This window comes from Mauremys mutica, chromosome 10 (genome assembly GCF_020497125.1).
Source record: "Mauremys mutica isolate MM-2020 ecotype Southern chromosome 10, ASM2049712v1, whole genome shotgun sequence".
NCBI lineage: Eukaryota > Metazoa > Chordata > Testudines > Geoemydidae > Mauremys > Mauremys mutica.
This window is the reverse complement of record NC_059081.1, coordinates 59,767,084-59,788,953: the sequence shown is the minus strand read 5'-3', so window position 1 is coordinate 59,788,953 and position 21,870 is coordinate 59,767,084. Positions and strand designations below refer to the sequence as shown.

The following is a 21,870-nucleotide window of genomic DNA, read 5'->3' as shown; positions in this document are numbered from 1 at the left end:
CGTTGCAGGCTGACTGGAAAATGCCAGTTTAGAAAGTTGGTGAGGAGGGAAGTTTAATGTTTCGCTCTCCCTAGGTTGGGATCCATTTGTTATCTGTAGAAAAGAGCGAGTGTACTGACAGGATTATTCAGTGTGCAAAAAGTGACAGCATATTCATTTCCTTTCAAGAAAAATTGCAGCAAGACAAGTTAACGGAGTCAAATACGCAGTAAACAAATGTGAAGCCTCTGATGTTCTGCATTTTGCTTATTACTGTTAGTTAAGAGGTTTGCTTTGGACCGTAGAGCTGGAGAAAGAGCTAATCTATCTCTGTGCAGGGACGCTATTTAGAGCCTGATTCAAATCTATGGCAAGACCACCCCCGTGACTTTGCTCTGCTTTGGCTCAGGCCTTTAGTTCCCTGACAGACCTACAGGATCAGATATTCAGCCGATACCACACTTGGTCGCAGTCGGAAGGCCAAGGAGTGAGTGAGAAGCCAAGACAGAGTATCAGAAATGCTTCTGTAAACAGGACCCTTCTTACTCCATAGACATTCCCCCACCCTCCCCCCGCCATGATGACTTCTGTATCAGATTGGCTGTGTGTGCAAGTTGCAATCAGATTTTGGCAGCGGTGCTGCTTAGCTGAATCCAGTATCTGAAAATCAAACTGTTCTTTCTGCTGCATCCCTCAACAGCAAAAGGAAATATTTAGGAATTTAAACTTAGCTGACTGGCATATTTGTTGACTCTGCATGAGGTGGAATAAAATCCAGCTCACTCTTCTGGGATGCTGGCTCTGTAGCCCTAATCATAAACCCTCGGCTCTCCTGCTCCAGTATACCAAGCCTCCACGCCTGGTTTTAGCATGTTGGATCGGTGGCAAACTAACAAACCATAATCATCCCATAATCTCCAGCTTCCTCAGTGGAATCCAGACCAGAGCTCCAAAATGCTGAGACCCTCTGAGTACTGAAGATTAAATGATGGAAACAGAAGCAGTAATAGCTGCTGATTATAGCTACAGAAATGGTTTTCTCATAAGGCAAAGGCTGACGCTATAGACAGATGTATATGTTGTTGCATATTATTCCCAAATGTGCCATGAGAGAGATGGGCCACACATGGAAACAGGAAAAACTCAGAGTTCAACTGAGCCTGTCTTGTTGAGAAACAAAGGAAATGAATGCTTGGGCCTTCTTAATACCCCCAGCTCCCACACTTAATTGACAGCTACTTTAGTCAGAACAGTCCCAGTCCCCTCTGCCCCCATCCTCGGTGGGCCCTCTGTCTGGATTGCTTTAAATCTGATTTGGGATTTGAGCATTATTTGGATTAACTCATTAGTGGAGCAGCGTTCTGGCAAACCTGCTAATCTGTGGCAGTGGTGCATAGCACTGTGACAGTATTACCCTGCAAATGAGAAATCTAATGAGATTAGGATTTCATGCATTCAGACAGGCGTTTGAGTGAAGGGTCTGCCGGCACTTGGTCTGAATCACTGTGGGCTGGGAAGGGAATGAGGTGACCAGACTGCGACACTGCATCTGGGCAAAGAAGGGCAGCCCTGCTATGCTGCGCAGGAGTATTAGCAGAATCAGAGGAGAGGGACAGCCCCTTCCCCATCAGCTTCCTTTGTGTCTCAGACACGTACACGTAGGATGGAAAGACTCATTTTTTCATTGCGGAGGGAGGATGGAGGGCTGGGGGGTGCTCTCCACTTAAGGCTCTGGGCTGATCCCTGATGGGAGCTTTGCTTATGTTTTTCAAGGGTGGAAGGACTCCTAACTCCACGGTTGTTTTCATGTTGCAGTAGGGAGACTCTGCGCAAGATGTGCCTGCCAATGTGTGTGCATAACAGTTTGCTCTGCTCTAAAATTACACACAAGATTAGCTTCCTGGAAATCGTCCATTCAGACTTTTTCTTCAAGGGGTTTTTGGTTTTATTTTAGTTTTAAACCCTCCAAAATTTAAAGTGATCAGGCATCTCTCCTGTGTGCTGCCACAGAGATTTGACCAGATCGTGCATGATGTGGGTTTTTTTTAATGTTCCCTTGTGGCTGCAGGGTGACACCCAATGGGATCTTTGAGCTTGCCCTTCCGCCCCACCAAATGAGGGGGGAAAGCCTAAAGTTTCCATGGTGTTTGCTTGCTAGTAAATAGACAATTGTAAGATGAGGCAGGAGCAAGTTAGGAGCCGGGGATGCAAGCCACTTCTTGAACTGTACTCGCCTGCCACCCAGTGATGGCTTTTGGCACTCGCAGGTGCTAGTATGATGTATCTTGGCAGCTACTACTTGGCACTGCTGAATTTCCTGGAGCTTGTTGCAGTATTCCTTCCCTAATTAAGGGAAAAAGGAATCAGACCCTGCCGAAAGTAAACATGTTTTAAAATGGGGTGTATTGGGGAAGAATATCTTGCTCTGTTGCTATTTCTTTCTTGCTGGGCACTTTGGACTCCAACAGGAAACCAGCTATCGAGTAGTCAGTGCTGAAGATTCTACACTGGCTTCTAGTTTTTGCCTATCCCGAGCGAGCAAGGAAAGCTGTTACTACTTGTCTGGTCTTGCTGGGACACGCCAGCAACCATCAGACTTTCCCCCATCTCTCAGCTGGAGGAACTTTGCAATGGCGCCAAATCACAGACAGTCACAAAGTGCTGCTGAAATTGGCCACAGCTCTCAAACGGAAGAACTAGAGGATCTGAATGTCCTCCAATGAGAGATGCTTGTGAGGCCAGGCAGAGATGATGATAAACCTCCGACAACATGTTTGGGAGTCAGTCTTCCCCAGGGGCAGGAAGATATCAATGGAGAGATTTCAGAGCTCTTCTCCCCACACCTGTGGCTACCAGTTATCACAAATATGCTTGGATCCAAAAGGTGAGGGGCAAGTAGGAGCATTTTGCTTGGGGAAAGCAACGTGTGGAGTAGTGCGCCTGTGGGATTCAGACTTCCCTGGGAGCAGCAGGAATGTTTCAGCGGCTCAGATAATACTTTTCTTCCCAGGACCCCAGAGCTTCCATTTCCCAAAAAACACCCTCCCTGCAGCAAGATTAAAAGTGCCAAAGAGAACTTCGGCTTTTTTCAAACACAACTTAACTATCATTTAACCAAAGAGCAAAAGGGCTAGTTGAGTAGTTCAACAGACAAACTAGAAATCTAGTTGTAGATGAGCGTTTTAAATAGGCAAACTAGGAAAAATTAGCATGCTCTTGAAAGTCACATTTAGTCCTGACTAAATAAGAAGCAATAGTCACTAGCTGGTAACAACTACATATGGGCTAAAGCTGCTGCATAAGTGTCTTGTTGGCTGGAGAATTTAATAGACCCATAGCCGTTGTTACCGAGAGGCTTGACATTCAGGCTTGACAATAGCACCTGGATTTATCTAGGCGATCAGATATATTGAGCTGTGGATCTTTAACAAGTGGGCAGGGAAAGAGATGGCTGGCCATTTTTCTTCATGTTGTGGAATAGGTTTTGTTGTTGCCTGCCAAAGACGAAGGGAAGAGGGGGAAAATATCGTGATCAGACGGCCACGGTCATGTGGGAACAATGCAGGAAAAGGCCTATCTAGGGTGTGGGTAGCAGGAAAACAAAAACCTATTTGCTCAAAAGGGTGCTTAAGTTCCATTAATATGTACTGCATATCTTTAAATGTTCTGCTAGTCAAGTATTGTGTTAAGTGGAGGAAAAAACACGGCGGCTGATTTGCATTTTGTTATTAATTCAGAGAAATGGGGGGGAAAAGGGAAAATTGTCAGCGAGGTGCCTTAGTGAATCTTTATACAATAGCAACAATTTCTGTATGGGAAGCAAATACTTAAAAAATCAGTAAAAGGAAATATAATTCAGAGCAGCTCCTGTACTTTATCTTCATATAATGATATGGCAAAGCCTGTATTCCAGCACTCTGCAGTGAATTATGGGGCAGGGCAGAGCTTGTAGGACTGCAGCAGCTTTGTGCAGAAATAAAACACTATGGGATATGATGTCCCATTAGGAAAAAGTGCTATAAGGAATTCGGTGACATTTCATTCAGCAGGTTATTTACCCCTGCTTTAGATTCCGGGTCTGCTGAAGAATATGAAAGCATCTTTGAAATCCATTTCTGGGCTCTCATTTAAATGTTTTGCTGAATGTGTCTTTGTCCAAGTATTTCAGCTCTGCAAAGGCAATGTGATCGAGTGGACAGGGTACAGGACTAGGAGTCAGAAAACCTGGGTCTATTCCTGGTTCTGCTGTGTGAGTTTGAGCAAGTCTTTCTTCCCCCACCCTTGTGTAAGTGCTTTGGGGCAGGGATCATCTCTTACTATAGATGTACAGAACCCAGTAAAATGGGGTCCTGATCTTAATGGTGGCCTGTAGATGCTACAGTAACACAACTGTCTCTAATGGGGTCACTTCTTGATCTCTCTGCATGTTGTTCCGTAGTTTGCAAACAGGGCAAGTCCTATAGGTCTGATGGTGCTAGGCATAAGCAGACAAAGCAATTGCTTATGGCCCCAAGAGGCTCAGGGGTAGAATTACCAGATAGCAACTGTGAAAAAATCGGACAGGGGGTGGGGGGTAATAGACACCTATATAAGAAAAAGTCCCAAAAAAAGGACTGTTCCTTTAAGAACGGGACATCTGGTCACCCTACTCAGGGGGCCCCACTTTAGTATTACCTCCCAACTGTTATTAACCATATTTAACAGGGGCTTTTTAACCAGGGTATAAGTATGTGCTGTGTTGGTGTATGTTTTGGTTTGTGGAAATAATGCAAGTATTTTAGGGAGTGGGTGAGGGGTACCAAAGGGGGGCAGACATATCCCTGTTGGGCTAGCACCACCTCTGCATGCGGGCATGTTTACGACTATCTTGTGGGAGAAAATTACCCTGTGGCTGCTAATTCTCCTTATAAATCTGGACCAAGCAGGGGAGTGAATATGATGCAGAGTGAGAGAGAGAACTTTAAACTATCTTTTTTAAAATGTGTAACTTTCTTAACATTTAAGGAAGCTTCACAGCTTTAAAAAAAATCTCAGCTGGAAATTAAACTGACTGTATATATATATATATATAGAGAGAGAGAGAGAGAGAGAGAGAGACACAGACACACACACACAAATCACCCCAGAATAGACCTTGTAATTTCTGTTACTATGTGGTATATCTGTCTCCACTAACAGATATCTGCCAGTGCATCTCAATGTGTCTGTAAATATTCAAGGTTTGGCTTTAATGAAAAATACTGTATCTATAGAGAGGAAAGGTAATGGTTTATATGCAAATGTTACAGTGCTATCTTTTGAGTATCTCAGGGAAAAAAAAATCAAACCACCGCCTTCAATCTTATTTAAATAAAAATAATAAAAAAAATCACTTTGCCTCAAGAGATCCAAAAACCTGAATATATTTTCCTAGCTGATTGATGCTTTTCCATTTATTTTTAAATGTAATTTTCCCCGGGTAAGGAATTGTTCTCTTGAATGTCAAGGAGGAAATATTTCCCAAATCATATTCTCTGATTGGCTGGTTTGAGCCTAATCAGATAGTTCAGTTGTGAAGAGGGGATGTGGGAAGTAAAGAAGGGAGCGATTTGTCACGCTGGTTTTCCAGCCATTGCTAAAGAGCTGCTTTGTAATGCCAGCCTGCCAAATCTCCTGGCCACAATCAAATTACTCTTTTCTCCTCTCCCCCACCCCCATATGTACATGCATACACACACCCTAGCCCTTCATATCGATCACTGACAGAATAGTTATTAAACAAAAACTCAGCCCAGGGAATTATTAATCGCAAAGATTCATTTCTTTATCAAATGTTGTGGCCTGGAGGGAGAGCTCTCTAAGCTTTCAGAAAGACCATAGCACATTAATCACTGGTAGAGGGGGGGTGGGCTTGGCATCTTTAATACTTGTCAGATCAGAAGCAGGAGATACAGAGATCAAAGGAGCTATTTGCTATTTGGAGGTTGAAGATCTCCCCCCAGCCCCTGCAAGGTTGTGGGGGGTTCTTGGGTTTTTAGCCCAACCAGCTTCTACAACTCCTAGACCTGTGCTGGTCCTGCCAGCTGCATGTCAGAACGCTGGAAGGATAAGAATGGGCATTATGGGTAGACCATACTCTAAACGCTGTGCACCAAACACTTTCACAGGTGGTCACTGATTTCTGGGTGTTCAGCTTGAGCCAGACTTTCACAGGGACCATGCACTCAAAACTGCAGCTGCAGTCAATCAGAGCTGCAGAGGCTCATCTCTAGTGAAAACCAGACCCAAGCCTGCTTAAATCAAGTTAAACTGAGGCACCCAAAATCAGACGCCACTTGTGAAAACTTTGGCTTTTCCGGAAGTTTAACCTTTAGTTCACATATATATAATTGTAAATTACTGTCACAATAACGGTGAGCTGTATCTTTGGGCAATTAAGATGGTGTTGTACAGTGCCTGAGAGTGGAAGTGCTTAACCTGTGATTAGTTAAATTGTTAATTAACACTGACCTTGTTCACTTTAATACTGGGACCTTTAACCCCTTAGTAGGTGGGGAGTTGGTTGCTCCTAGCGGAGTTGAGATGCTTTGTGAGGTCTATAATGTAAGCTAGTATTTAGTTGACTCTCTATGAAAGGGTGGTATATCATGTCAAGCAAGAAGCCTTTATCATTACAGCTCCAGCAATCCTGCGGCTGCATTACTGATTCTTGTGCTATCACTTTAGATCTGCTACCAAGCAATTTTTCAGACTTGTGAGGTTGAGTGGTGGGTTTGCATGCACAAATCATTACCACTTATTCATATCAATCTTTTCTTCAGAAGAAGGATGGTCTTGTGGCTAAGGCCCTAGAATGGAATACAGGAAATCAGAGTTCAGTTCCTAGCCTTGCCTCTATCATCTAGGGTGACCTAACGCAAATCCACTTACGGATTGAATGCTTAAGAAGGGATACATACCCAGAGTTTCAGCTGCAATCATTCTGAGCTTCAGTACTCAAACCCTCTGAAAACTTCCTCTCTCAGTTTTTCCATCTGTAAAATGGAGCTAATGCATCCCTATCTCACAGGACTGCTGGAGGGGAAATTCATTATCTCGATAGCATGTGCAAGCAACTGCTGTCAGCAGCCTCAGGTCACTGGGGGCAAGGACTCTGTCTGACTGCATGCGAGTACTGTGCATGGTGCAGAAGGCCCTAATCTCATCTGGGGCCTCTGGGTTCTACTGCAATATAAATATTCTAAAAATAATAGAGCTAAAAATAATAGGTTTCAGAATAGCAGCTGTGTTAGTCTGTATCCGTAAAAAGAACAGGAGTATTTGTGGCACCTTAGAGACGAACACATTTATTTGAGCATAAGCTTTCGTGGGCTACAGCTGAATGCATCAGATGCATAATAGTGGCTCTTGCAGGCAGCAAATGTGGCTGCCATGTAGTGTATTGCTGGCTTGCAGCTCGCATTTGTCCCAGTATCTGAGAAGAGAGGAGAAACATCCGCCCTCTCATTCCTTTGGGGAGAGAATGTGGTTTGTATCCGATCAAATGGATCTTCAGCCCCTTAAAACAAGCAATACAATATTTGGGTTTGGGTGTTGCATCAACATGTGAGACTCTTTCTGGGAGTCTAGTTCCCTGATGAAGCAGCTCCGAGCTCCGCCAGGTTGAGGACGGCTGCTTTTGAAGTGACTCTTTCTGTAAGCAGTCTCCAGGTTCCCAGGGTCTCACAGCCATTCTGGGTGGATTAAGCACTAAAGTGTAACTTCCAAGGTCATAATTGACCTAGTTATCCTATATGGAAACCGCCCTCCTTCCATCAAGTAGGTCCTCACAGATCAAAGAGTATATTGCAGAGCCACTTTGAATAACCATCAGGAGGCCTCCATTATGAGCAAAATAGCAAAGCTGAGTGACAGGCTACGCACTATATAAACTGTATCCGGTTTGTCCACCAGGGAAGCCCTGAAATCCATATATTGGGGGGGGGGGGGCTTTCACACTGCAAAAGCCATGTTTGTTTTTTATTGCATCCAGCAATCCAGGAGTTGCTTCGCATCCCTGAGTGTGACACCTTTGGTGGTACATGAAGGAAAATCTTGTATTGTGGGGCAGTTTTGCCAGTTTGCGTTGGGGAAAAGAACATACACACATGCTAATCCACTAACCCCTGAAACACACGCTGTGTAAGTAGTTTTATCTTTCTTGTTCGAGTATATTACAGCCAGCACCTCCAGACTCAGAATTAATGGGATTTTGTTAGGACTATGCTGTAAGACTTGAATTATTAGAACAGAATCTTTGCATGGGGGATTGCACACTTCCTTTGTTCCATTAAAGCTGTTTTCTCACCTTTCAGCAAGAAGCTACGGCTGGGCCCATAAGTGGGGACTGTAATCAGGATCTACAATCCTCTTATTAACAGTTCAGAGGTATAATAGATCTTAGCTTTTGAGCTTAGATGCTGTTTTTCATTAACAACTTTTCTGCTGCTTTTCATACTGGCCCGGCTGGCGCAGCATCCATGCACATGACAGGTATTGGTGGTGGATACAGGCTTAGCCTGGTGTTAGCCGTTTTGAGGGAGGTTTTTCCTCTGCTACAATATCACTACTAGTTGAATGTCTCTCCTGATATGAACCAGCTACTGGGGGACCAGGGCTTTCATTAGACTTAGAGACATGGCTGTATCAAATAGGGTAGGACGTTTACAGGCTTTGGTTTGGGGTTATTGCTGATATCCAAGGACCAAACCATGAATTCTAATTAAAGGATCTAGCCTTTCTCTATCTGGTTCACTGAGGCAACTTTTTTCCTCTAGTGTCTGGGCTTGGACAATTTTTGGGGGTACCCAGTTGAAAAACTAGCAATGAATGTTCCCTAAAGCACGAGCCACTTTGTGGTAGGGAAGGTACACAATGGCTTTATTGCTGTAATTCAAAGACAATGTAGCTCTTCCACTTTTAATTAAGAATTACACATGAACAGGAATGACTCCTGGGTGCCTATTATGTTGGCATTTATGAATTCAGTGTTAATACTTTATATCACCTACGAATTATGTTACAGCAGCACCTAGAGGGCCAAGCCAAGTTTGAGGCCTGAAGAGTTTACAATTTAGACAGACCGATGGACAAAGGGCGGGGAGGAGAAACAAGCACAGGGAAGGGAAGTGAGTGGCCTGAGGTCACCCAGCAGTCAGAAATAGAACTCACTGAGTCCAGTGGCCTATCCAATGGCTCACGCAGCCCTTTGCTGTAGTTTTAGGCTAACGCTGGCTTTCTACAAGAATGTTTCCTTTCCTGCTGCTTATTGAGCGTGTCTCCCAGTGGTTAATGATTAGACAGAGTGGCTGTATCTATACTAGGATTTTTTCCCTTAACATTTCCCATAGTTGCTGCCACTGGTTTTGCTTCAGTAGTAGTTGAAGTCCTCGTGCAGACAGGTCTTCAGACAACTGATGGCATTTTAAGCACTGTATCATCCAGATCTACTCTGAGTGGGGTTAGATGCTAATGTGTCTAAACCCCATGGAGCCCTATCTACACCAGAGCTCCTATCCTATCTGGCTGGGATGATTTAGTTGGGTTTGGTCCTGCTTTGAGCAGGGGGTTGGACTAGATGACCTCCTGAGGTCCCTTCCAACCCTGAGATTCTATAATTCTATCCTTGTGGGCAGTCTGACCTAGTGTTCAGAGCAGGAGTTGGCAGTCAGGTTGGGTCAGATATCATGAGATCAGACATGGCTGGCCTTACCAGGAGGCAAGGCAGGCAAGGTCAGGTTCCCAGTAGATCAGCAGCAGGCAGTAGGAACAGGTATTGCAGCGGAAGCAGCCCTGAGCAGGGAGAACCCTGTTGCATGCAATTTCCTGTTCCTGTGCTTGGGTTAAATAGAGGCTGAGGACTAAGCAGGACCCCTCGGGCTCCACCAGTCATATTCCAGGACTAGAGTCTTCTGTTAGAGTTCAGCTGCTATTCTAGCAGCTGTTAGCAAGTCAGTGGTTGGAAGGTTGGGACTGCCTAGCTCTTAAGAGACCAAGGGACAAGCCCTGTGGTCTCTGATATACACTGCTGGGAAACTTTAGGTAAAAAAAAAGCTAGTATAGAGACATCCAGTGATGTCAAGAACTGGCAAAAAAAAATGGACAGAAAAGATGACAAGGGACTCAAAGGACCTCCCAAAGCAAACAAATTGGGCAACACGATAGCAGATGAAATTCAGTGTTGAGAAATGCACTTTGGAAGGAACAGCTTAAACTATTCACACACACACACTGCGATGGTTTTGATGGAGTTGTAACTTCCCTGGGAAAAAGATTCCAATGAAGATGTCAACTCAATGTGAAGCATTGGTTTAAAAAAAAGTGTGTGTGTGTGGGGGGCAACTAAAATGTTAGTCTGTATTAAAGAGTGGGAGAGAAGAACGTGGCACATATTAAAATGGGATTACATCTACTGATGTTACAGCTTCATCTGAAGTACTGAGTTCATTTCTGATTCCTTCATTTCTAAATGGCCATCGCAGAGAGGGGCCCAGAGAGGAGCAAACAAAATTATTAAAAGCATAGGGTGGGGGGAGGGAGGGATCCCATACTGGATGGGATGCCAAGGACTAGGAGGACTTGGACTGAAAGCAGCAAACTAATAGGGAAGATAGGAGATAATGAATTTCATCCTGTCCCAAAGTGAAAGTTAGTTCTTGATGAAACAGGAAGGCACAGACTTAAATCAGGTCAAAGGAATACTTTTTTTTTAAAATGCAATACATAGGGCAAGATACCCTGTTCTGCCCTTTGGGTGCCTGGCGCAGTTTTGCCCTCCTTCGGTCCCGGGGCTGTCGTGGCTGGGCTGCTACCCCCAACATATTGCAGTGCAGCCTACAGGTCAGTTCTGCCGTCAGGGTGCATCAGGAGCTACAGAGGAATGATGGTTCAGGTGCTAGCCTGGGATTTGGGAGGCCTAGGCTCAATTCTCTATTCTGCCACAGACTCTTTGGTAAGTCACTATAGTCCTTCTGTGCCTTGTGTTCCCCCTCCGTAGAGTGGTACTTGATCTCACAGAGGTGTGGTGAAGCTAAACACATTAAGACTTTGAAGGGCTTTGGATAATGATGGCTCTAAAAGTGCCATACATAGATTCTTCAACAGGGCCTTATGTGCTTAAAACTAAGTACTTGCTGGATGAAGCCAGATTGCTCCGTGTCCTGCAGGATTGACCCCTTAATGAACAGCCTGGCACTGCTCGGTGTGTATAGTTTGCTATTACAGAAGTGCTTTGTTCTTGATTCATTTCTGCCTAAAGAAAATCCTGCTTGGGAACATTACCCCTTTTCAGATGAGTAACCAGGTCTTTCAGGAGGAGAGCTTTCCCGTGATGGTTTTTAGATATGGGGCAAGATTTTTTTTCCACTGTTGGTTTTTTTGTCTGTAAGCAGAAATATTGCTGAGGATCACAATACCCAGAGTATCTTGGGAGCACATCATCCATAAAGAATCAAAGGAAAGGGGGACAGGAAAATGTGTAGTTGCATCACTTATGAATTAAACAAATCTGCCACACTGATGATGCATAAAATGTTACATCTAACTGTGCAGCCTTGATTTATTCTAACAGGGCCGTCACCCCCAAAATGCTTCCCCTTCTTACTGCTTGGCTCCACCCCTCCCCAATCACTGAGTTTGAGGGGCTCAGGTAGACTGTGGGTACGTCTATACTACCTGCTGGATCGGCGAGTAGTGTTCAATATAGCAGGGATATATTTGTCGCGTCTTGTCTAGACATGATAAATCGATCCCCGAATCGACGCCTGTACTCCACCTCGGCAGGAGGAGTAAGCGGAGTTGATGGGGGAGCTGCGGCGGTTGGCTCACCGCCGTGAGGACGGCCAGGTAAGTCGAACTAAGATACTTCGACTTCAGCTACACGAATAGTGTAGTTGAAGTTGCATATCTTAGTTCAACCCCCTCCTTTCCCCCCCCAGTGTAGCCCAGACCTGTGACATTGTTGTCATTTAAAATGGAGACTAAATTGTGCTCTCTGAAGTGGTGTAAATCCAGGTACTCCGTGGATGCTCACCCTCTGGATTTACACTGTTGTAAGAATTTGGCCTTTGATTTGAAGCATTCTTGCCATCAGTGCTTTCTGTCTGGCTGGTTGCCAGTGTCTTGATATAGCTACCTGAATTGGGCTCAGGCTGTTAGGACTTAGAAGGGTCCTTGCCTGGGTTTACTTAATTAGGGCTCCTGATTGAAGGAGATCTATAAGCACTCCCACATACTCAAGTGTGGGGGGAAAGAAGATTAGGAGGGCATTAATTCCCTGAATGCTGGTTTTTGGGTGGGCCGCCATGCCATGCCAGAATTCACTGCAGTTGTGAGATGCAGCCAAACTGTGGTACCAAAGGGTTCTGTCACTATACGTGCTGATAGCTTGGGTGTGTGGCCACCATGAAAACTTGTTTGGTGGATTGAATGCCAGGTGCAAATGAAACATCGCTCATGAGCCATCTAGACAAATTCTAATCAGTGTAGGGAGGAGCCTGCTGTTGTGATCCATACCAATGAGGTAAAGAAATTTGAGATGTTGTGTAAGCTACATTTAAATGAATGTAGGAAGAAGTTTTCAGTGAAAGAACTCTAGATTCTTTTGCTCACAGGCCAGTTAGGGAAACTACCAGGTTCCAGTGTCTGGATGAGAAAATGGAGCAGAGAGGTGGTATTTAAATGTATTTGGCACTAAGGGCTTGTACACACAAGTTGTAACGAAGTAAGTGCTAAAGTCACTCAAGGGTATGGAAAAGCCCCCTCTCCGTCCAGCAACATAAGTTACACTGACCTAAGCGCCAGTATGAACAGTGTTATATCTGCAGGAGAAGCTCTCTCGCTGACAAAGCTGTGACCACGCGGGGAGGTGGAGCAATTGTGCTGACAGGAGAGCTCTCTCCCAGCAGCACAGAGCGTCCGCACTAGCAGCAGTACAGCAGTGCCACTGTAGTGATTCTAGTGTAGACTAGCCCTAAGAAACCTATTGGAGAACACAGCATATTCCAAAGGGATGGTGTCCTCCTTGACCAAAGTAGAACCAGACCACTGGGTGTGGGGGGAATATTTTAAAATGGGAGGTAAGGAAAATTCAGCAGGGTCTGAGGACATATCTCCTGAGACAGTGATATCTGCTAGAAGTGTTAGTAACATGACAAAGCAAAATAACTGTTAGGGGAAGAATTAATTTCTGCACTGGAGGAAAGTCCGGCTAAGTCATCAAGGTTCAGTCTAACTCAGATAAAAGAGTAACTTCAAATAGGCACCCTGCCAAGAATAAAAACTCTAAATGTCTATATTGCAATAGCAGACAGCTTAAGAGCAAAAATAGGCTAGCTGATAGTGGAAGAGGCCCGAGGCCTAACAGGCGTTATTGAAATACAGCGGAATGCAAGTAATGGGATATGCTAAACACTGGGTGTAAATTATACAAAAACACATTAGGTTGTAGATCTGTACATGGGTTGTACAGAGCACATATAAACATACATAATGTATTTATATTACACCATATGTGGGCCTGGTGATTTACAGACAAGTAGGACACTCCCTGCCCGACGTAATTTAAAATCTGGGTTGAAAAAGAACTCAGCACCTAGAGGAAGTGGCCAGATTTTCAAATGTGCATGGCACCCAGCAGCTTCCACTCTTGTTGCTAGGAGTTGCTGGCTGCTCATAGGTCAGTCTAGTGAGAGAATACTAACACTTTGAGTAGAGATGCAATCAGAACACAGAGTCTCAAAGCCCTTTTTAATAGATAGCCATTTACAGATGGGTTAAATGTCTGCCACTCGGTCAGACAGCAAGTTGCAATGGCAGAGCTGGGATTGGGAGCAAAGAATTAATACACTCCACTCACCCCTAGATCAAGCCTCCTCGCCACACTTCAGCAAAGAACAACCTTCATTAGGAAACCTCTTTAAACAAACAGATGAAGTGCACATAATATTTTTACTCCTCAAAATCTGGAATACTATATGCCATTTACATTGAGTCATTTGAAATTGCTCCAAATGAAACATTATACTGTGTTGTGCCAATGCTTTAAGTCTTTGTGCTAAGGTTGTAACAAGCACGTTCACACGCACACAACCTCCAGTCAATAGCGTTCCAGATTTAGTGTAGCAGGAACATAAATCTGTTGTGATGCATCATGTTTGTGAGTAGCTTTCTGTGGGGGAGTACGTGACTTAGTGTTCATGCATGTAAGCAGCATTGATGGCTGGAACCTGAAGTCCACAAAGTTCAAAATGGAAATCAGATGCAAATTTTTAAGTGAGGGTAATTAACCATGGGAACTTATTACCAAGGCTACGTCCTATGGGTGTGATTTTTCCCCTGCTTGCATACGCATGCTCGTGCTAGCGCTCATCAAGCTAGCAGGAGTATAAATAGCAGTGCAGCTGTAGTAGCATGGGTAGTGGCAGCAGACGTACGGCTGACCTGTGCTGATTAGAACCCACACTTGGCATGGCTGAGGCATGCCTCCACTGCCGCTACTCCTGAATCCACACCGCTATTTCTAGTGAGCTAGTGTGACCCTAGGAACCCCTATATCCACACCCCACACATTACTGCAATAATATTGGCACAAAATATACCTTGTGGGAGGGTATATGAAAGGAAATAAAACACTGATTATTAATCATTGGCAAGTGCATGTGTTAACATTAGATGTGAAGTGATGAACTCTTTCTCTGTATAACGTCACTAGAACATCTTCAAGACTGAGACAGCCTAGCCTAGGTAAAGGTGATCAACAGGTCTGTCCTAGACAAGAGAATGCAGGTTTACCTCCATTTACGTATTAGCCATAAAGAAAGCTATCAAGCAAAAGCAGCAGGGGTTATCTTGAGCTTGAACTTGAGAGACAGCGAATTAACATGACTCCTGCACCTGATTTAAAGACTCCAGCTGATGAGTTTACCACTCGATTAAGTGATACCACGAGAAAAGGGATAAAGGCAGAGATGGTTAAAAGCAAATAAAAGTGAAAAACACACCTCACACACAAAGTCTAAAATTTAATCTAGCAAGATATTCTTTGTTCAAGATGGTTCATTTCATCCCCAGTCCCCTTTCCAGGTCTACTGGCCAGCACCCATCTCTGCCTTTATCCCCTTTCCCTTGGTATCACTTAATCGAGGCTCTTTTGTTAATAAACTTGTTTTGTTTTTACTGTAAACCAACTCTGTGCTGTGTTTGATGGGAAGGATGTATTTACCCCAGTTAAATGTATAAGCTGTGTTGTACTGACTCTTTAACAGAATTTGCACAGACAAACAGGGGAATCTCACCCCTAGTTCATGGTGTAGATGTAGCCAAAGGGGTGTGGTAAACTCATCAGCTGGAGTCTTTAAATCAGGATTGGATGTCATTCTAAAAGATGGACTCTAGCTCACTATAACTTGTTGGAAGAGATGCAGGAATCACTGGATAAAATTCTTTGACCTTTGTTATGCAGGAAGTCAGATTAGGTGGTCACAATGGTCTCCTCTGACCTTAAAAATCTATTCTATTAGCTTGCAAAGCTATCATTTAACAGAACAATTACAGCTCACCATGTCCATAATCTGCAATTGTAAAAGTTTTGAAATGTGGTTTTACATGATGCACATTGTCATGACTGATTTGAGTTTAACAGTTTTAATATTAAAAGTGTGTGTGTGTGTGTGTGTGTGTGTGCGCGTGCGTGTGTGCAAGGGGGAGAAGATATTGATGTGCTTTGTTCTTGGACTAGATGGTTTTGGTACCACACCAGCATTCTATTATGCACTCGTTATCTTAGTACTACAAAATATTACACATCAAACAACCATTCAGAAAGGCTATTGTCCACCCTAGCCTTGCATCCTCTGTAGGGTGTGCTTAGAAAGCTTTTTTTTAACCTGTAGGAGAACACTTCAACCTCCCTGTTCTCCTACAGGTTTATATATACAAAATAAACCTGTAGGTTTATATACAAAAACCTGTAGGAGAACACTTCAACCTCCCTGGCCACACAATAGCAGACCTTAAGGTGGCCATCCTGCAGCAAAAAAACTTTAGAACCAGACTTCAAAGAGAAACTGCTGAGCTCCAGTTCATCTGCAAATTTGACACCATCAGCTCAGGACTAAACAAAGACTGTGAATGGCTTGCCAATTACAGAACCAGTTTCTCCTCCCTTGGTTTTCACACCTCAACTGCTAGAACAGGGCCTCATCCTCCCTGATTGATCTAACCTCGTTATCTCTAGCTTGCTTCTTGCTTGCTTATATTTACCTGCCCCTGGAAATTTCCACTACTTGCATCCGAAGAAGTGGGTATTCACCCACGAAAGCTCATGCTGCAAAAACATCTGTTAGTCTATAAGGTGCCACAGGATTCTTTGCTGCTTCTACAGAACCAGACTAACACGGCTACCCCTCTGATTCTAGAAATCTCGCTGCCCCAAGCACAGCGGCGCGCCGCGGGGGGCGCTCTGGCGGTCGCCGGTCCCGCGACTCCGGGGGACCTCTTGCAGACGTGCCTGCGGAGGGTCCGCTGGTCCCGCGGCTCTGGTGGACCTCCCGCAGGCACGCCTACGGATGCTCCACCGGAGCCGCGGGACCAGCGGACCCTCCACAGTCATGCCTGCGGGAGGTCCGCCGGAGCTGCGGGACCAGCGGACCCTCCACAGTCATGCCTGCGGGAGGCCCGCCGGAGCCGCCTGCTGCCCTCCCGGCAAAATGCCGCCCCAAGCGTGCGCTTGGCGCGCTGGGGTCTGGAGCCGGCCCTGCAAACAGCACCCCTTATTTTGGATGTGAAACTTTCTTTTGCTAGAGTCACTAGACATTTCTACTCCCTGTTGTAGTGGCAACACTGAGGCCCAGTATCTCTGGTATTCATTCTGCTAGGCCTAAATATTGTGCATCCGGAGCATACAAGCTGTGAGTCAAATTGTGCTTCCATTCGCTTCAGTGGGACTTTTTGGTGCCCTGCACCTCTGGAGACCAACAGCGAGGTGATCAGAGGTTCAGAGTCCAACCTGGAAAGTTCCTAAGTTAAAGTAGGAGGACAAGCTGACAGAGAGGAGAGAGAGGAGAGTGGGCCCTATTAGCTGGTTATTGGATGGTGGAGTGATCCTAGCATGTTCATCTTCCCTTCCATCACCACCTTTCTGGGGGATGAGGCAGTATCCTTAAAGGAACATTGTTGAAACGTCAACAAATTTCATTTTGGGATTGGGGCGAATTAGAAGAAAGTCTCACTTTAATGAAACTAATCCATCTGGCCTTACCTAGGAACAGAGATGCATTTAAGACTGTGCCGCCCCATTCAGCTAACCAACTCAGGAGAGCACTTAATTAGTTGATTCCAAGACTAAAATATAGTGGAAAGCATTTGATATGTGTTTGCATTCAATAAGCCTTTTGCCTGAAAAGTAGAGTTGGTTTGGATTTATTTTTCCCAGTACAAATGGAAAGTTTGGCTCCTGTGTGTTTTGAGTTCTGCTTTCTGAGATCCAAAATGAATGTTGCATCATACACTTATTTCTCTGCAGTATCCAAAACCACTGTATGCCTGTGGTCCAATCTCCCTCTTTGAGATCGGCCCCCCTGAGTTCAGCTATCCCATCTTCCAGTCCAAACCTGTAGAGGTGTTACATCAGTGAATCAGGTTGTTCCAGCTAATGTTATCTGCTACATGAGTTTATGCCAAAGTGCCTTCCTGCAATAGCTCAGGCTAGGATAAATTTTTGACTTTTTTTGTTTTGCCTAGAATTGTAGTTCTACCCACTCTCTAGTTTACACCTCTTTGACAAGGTACCAATCTGACAGTTTATACAGGGTGTGAACACTCCCATATGCCTCGATGTGGTGTCAAGCAGGGGCTGGGCTGCTGGAGTTGTGAGTCATACAACAGAAGTCCAGTCCATTTATGATCATTAAAAATCCTGTTGCACTTTTTGCAAGTAACCAAAATTTGTTCTAGTGAAATTCCACTTTGGGAAATTTATATATTGTGTCCCAATTTCTCCTGCATGTTGGCTTGGTTACAATATTCTTCACTTCCTGTCTTACACTAATGTGTAGCGTTGCTGTACACTTCTGTGCAGCTGCTGAGTTCCACCTTCAAAACTGCATTTGCAATTCAATGCAAATGTAGCATTTTGTAAAATATAAAATGTGTTGGCATTGTTGAGGATGAAAAGTGATCTCACAGCATTTTACAAAATGATAAATGCAATATAGAGTTACAGGACAAGACTTTCAGACATGACTAGCCATTCTGAGTGCCTCAGTTTTTGAGTAACACAACTTTTGAGATACTTAACAAGGGCCTGATTTTCAGAGGGCAGGTGCTCAGCACTTTCTGAAAATCAGAAAGGCATGTCAAGTGGAGCACCCAAAAACAGGCACCTCAAAATGACTACGCACTCTTGAAAATCTTGTCCTTCATATATTAGCAGTGTTGTTCTGTGCATATCTTCATTCTGTGATAGCTGGAAAAGAACCTTTCAAGTCTAAAACTCAGTGTTTAGTCATGCATTGGACATGTAATAGCTAGCCCATAATATTGCCTACATTAAATCCATTTGTCCCCCTCCTTCCCTAATTCTGTCCCTCCATATCCATTTGAATTACATTCTCTTCTCCGCTGCTCTTCCAGTTGATAGTCCCTTGATTTCATAACCACAAACATACTCAGCCACTCTGTATATAACAAAGATTAAAGCTATGTATATAAATCGGGCTCCAAAACTGTGTATTTTCCTATTATTGGATTTTAAATGCATTTCCTTACTAATTACTGAACAACAATAATTCATCATTTTTACTTTTTAGATCCCCACATATTTTTGAATCTCCCACATATAAATACACAAAACAAACCCATAACAAATCCTTTTCTATTAATCATACTTAAAAACAGAAAGCTAGATAGTATCTGTCAACAAATTTAGCTGCTGCTTCCTTCCACTGCATATGAAACACATTTACCTTTAATATTGTGGTATTAGCAATTCTATAATATATCACTTTGCCAACAAAGTAACTTCCCTCTGTTGTGATCTCTTGCTTAGCTATATAATTAATCCAGATGGTCCAATGCTGCTTATAACTCATCACTTATTTTCTGGATCCCACACATATAGCTGTATTCTACTCCACTGTGAAACCTGCTGCTCTGTACTGGTACCTGGATATTTTTAGTTAGTTAGTTATTCATGTGATGCATAAATGTGCCAGTGGATGTCCACCCAAGTGCTCTGGTCACCCCTGGCATAACAAAAATACACATGCAAGAATTGATGGAAACCCACCACAAATCCCAATCCCTGTTGAATAAAATCCCATCGCTGAAATGGCGATTTTTCTCCCCACCGTGTCTTCAAATATGTGAGGGGGAAAGGTTCTGCTGTGCAATAAGCCCAGACGGCAGAGCTGGCCAGAAACCAGAATTTCCATTATGTAGGAATTCCCAACATTTCAAATCCAAATGAAAAGCCAAAATTTTGAAATAGCCACGAAATGGAACGTCTGAAAAATGTATCTTTGGAATTATCAAACCATTCTGATCATATAAAATGGTATTTAATAATATACGGTATTAATATTGTATCAATTATATAAATGGTATTTTAATTTAGTTCTGACCTGTATATTAATCAAAATAAGCAAGTTTCATTTTAACTTCAGTGAAATGAAACATTTTAATAATGAAACGAGTCAAAATTATTTGGAGGTTTTTTTCCTGTTGCCATCTGTGCACTATTGTGAAATGTTTTGATTTTGACAAAACTGCGTTTTCCGATAGAAAACTAGTCTGTGGAAAATTTTTTGACTAGCTGTACCCACAGGTCATTGAATTTGAGCTATTTCAGACTAAGGGAGAGGAGTGAATTCCAGTGCCATGGGGCCCTTCCAGAGAACACTCTGCTTGCCAGAATTCCCCTCTCATTTATACCTGTGCGGCTCCAGCCTGAGCACCTCCGCTGACCTCAGACTCGGCCCTGGGGGAGAGATGGTCTGCCAGGTAGGCCCTACTATCTATAGGGCTTTAAAGGCCAATGCCAACACTTTAAACTTCACCTAGAAATCCCCAGGGAGCTTGTGCAGATTGTGGCGCACAATTTAAAAAGGCAAAAAGGTTAGTATGCTTGTGGCACTGACAAATAACCCACGTAAAGTCTGATCCTCTTCTCTCTCCAGTCACTGGGGGCTTTGCCATTGGCTGTAATTGATGCAGCATCTTGCCTTGTGTATGACAGTGGGATAAAGAGATGAGACAGGGATAGCTCAGTGGTTTGAGCATTGGCCTGCTAAACCCAGGGTTGTGAGTTCAATCCTTGAGGGGGCCACTTAGGGATCTGGGGCAAAAATTGGTCCTGCTAGTGAAGGCAGGGGGCTGGACTCGATGACCTTTCGAGGTCCCTTCCAGTTCTAGGAGATTGGTATATCTCCTTTTATTACCTATCCTCTATTGCTGGGCCATGCCCTTCCCAGGGTCTGCTGCCTTGCTCCTTTCCCATGTATAGTCCTGTTTTCTCAGTATGTACCTTGGTTTCTCTGGATTTCTTCTTGCCCACACTCCCCCCGAAATCCTGTCCTTTCGCCAGACTGCAACTTCATCTCCCTCACCGAATTTGTCAGTCCACAAAACTCTCTCATTACCTACTTCATCCCTGTAGCGGGCCGGTGTGGCTCCCCTCCTCCCCGGGGAGGGTTGAGCCCCGTACACAGGAAGGGGCGGGGCTACAGAGCGGTGAGCCCGCCCCTCAGAGGGTCAGGCGGCGACCCGGAAGGATAAAAGCCGGCCATTCCAGCTCAGTCGTCGCGCAGCCACCGTGGGGAGCAGACCTGCCTGAGGGAGCTCCTAACGGGGAAGCTGCTGGAGTCCAGGGCAGCTGCCCGGAGATCCCCCTCGCTCGCTACTGGGAAGACCTGCCGGAGCTTCCCCGCACCACCTACGAGGAGGAGCCACCAGGAACTTCCCCGCTACCGTGCTGTTACCCCGAGGAACCCCCGGAGCAGAATTGGCCGGACTTCCCCGAGGAACTACCAGATCTACCCCCCAGCCCGGGTTGTGAGGAACCCATGCAGTGGGACTTCCCGGGACCGGACGCCGTGGACCAGGTAGGACCCGAGGGGGATATTGGAAGTGGCCCGGGGGCAGCCGACCTCAGTCAGGCTGCTGACCAGACAATACCCATGTCAGTGTGTTGCGGTCAGGATCCCCACTGACCGTCAGCGGTAACGACCGCTGCCTAGGGCCCCGGGCCGGGACACAGTGGAGTGGGTGGGCCTGTGTCCCCCCACCACCCCACTCACGGGTGGCAGTTATCCCCCTCACCTCACTGCTCAGCCCTGCTACAAGAGGCCTGAGCTCCCCTTGTACTGTTTCCTGCTCCGCCTTGCAGCCAAAGGTCGGAGCCCCAGTAGACTCTGACTCTGTTGTCTAGCCTTAAAGGGACAGGGCAGAGCCCACGTGAGACCAGCAGGCCGGTGTGGCTCCCCTCCTCCCCTCGGAGGGTTGAGCCCCGGACGCACCCTGTTACAATCCCTAATACAATACTTTCCACTTTGTCACTTGTCCCACTTTCAAATGTATTCTGCTGTACTCTCAGCACTGCTCCATTCTATTTACTGCCTCTGGCAAGCTGAGTCCCACCTGCACCCCACCCTCACCAGATGGTGAACTATCTCCATGACACGCTAGGCTCTGCGCACACCATCAGTCAGTTCCATTATGCCCATCTTCCTTTATCTGCAATAGAATTAGACCCCAGCAAGCTGTTCCAGCCTCATGCTCTCCATTTCTCACCTTTTAATTCAATATTTAAAAAGGCAAAATTCTCTGTCAAGTATGAAGAGATGTTCATCTCCACTTCCTCTAGCCCCATTTGGATGT

At 44.9% G+C, this 21,870-nt stretch overlaps 1 long non-coding RNA gene across 1 annotated transcript in view; it reads right to left on the bottom strand.

Moving 5' to 3' along the window:
• Positions 1-20,630, bottom strand: part of LOC123378206 — a 34,432-nt gene extending 13,802 nt beyond the window's left edge. Inside the window, exon 1 of the long non-coding RNA XR_006582507.1 lies at positions 20,519-20,630. This is a non-coding gene — a long non-coding RNA (uncharacterized LOC123378206). The remainder of the gene's footprint in view (positions 1-20,518) is intronic.
• Positions 20,631-21,870: the final 1,240 nt, after the last annotated feature.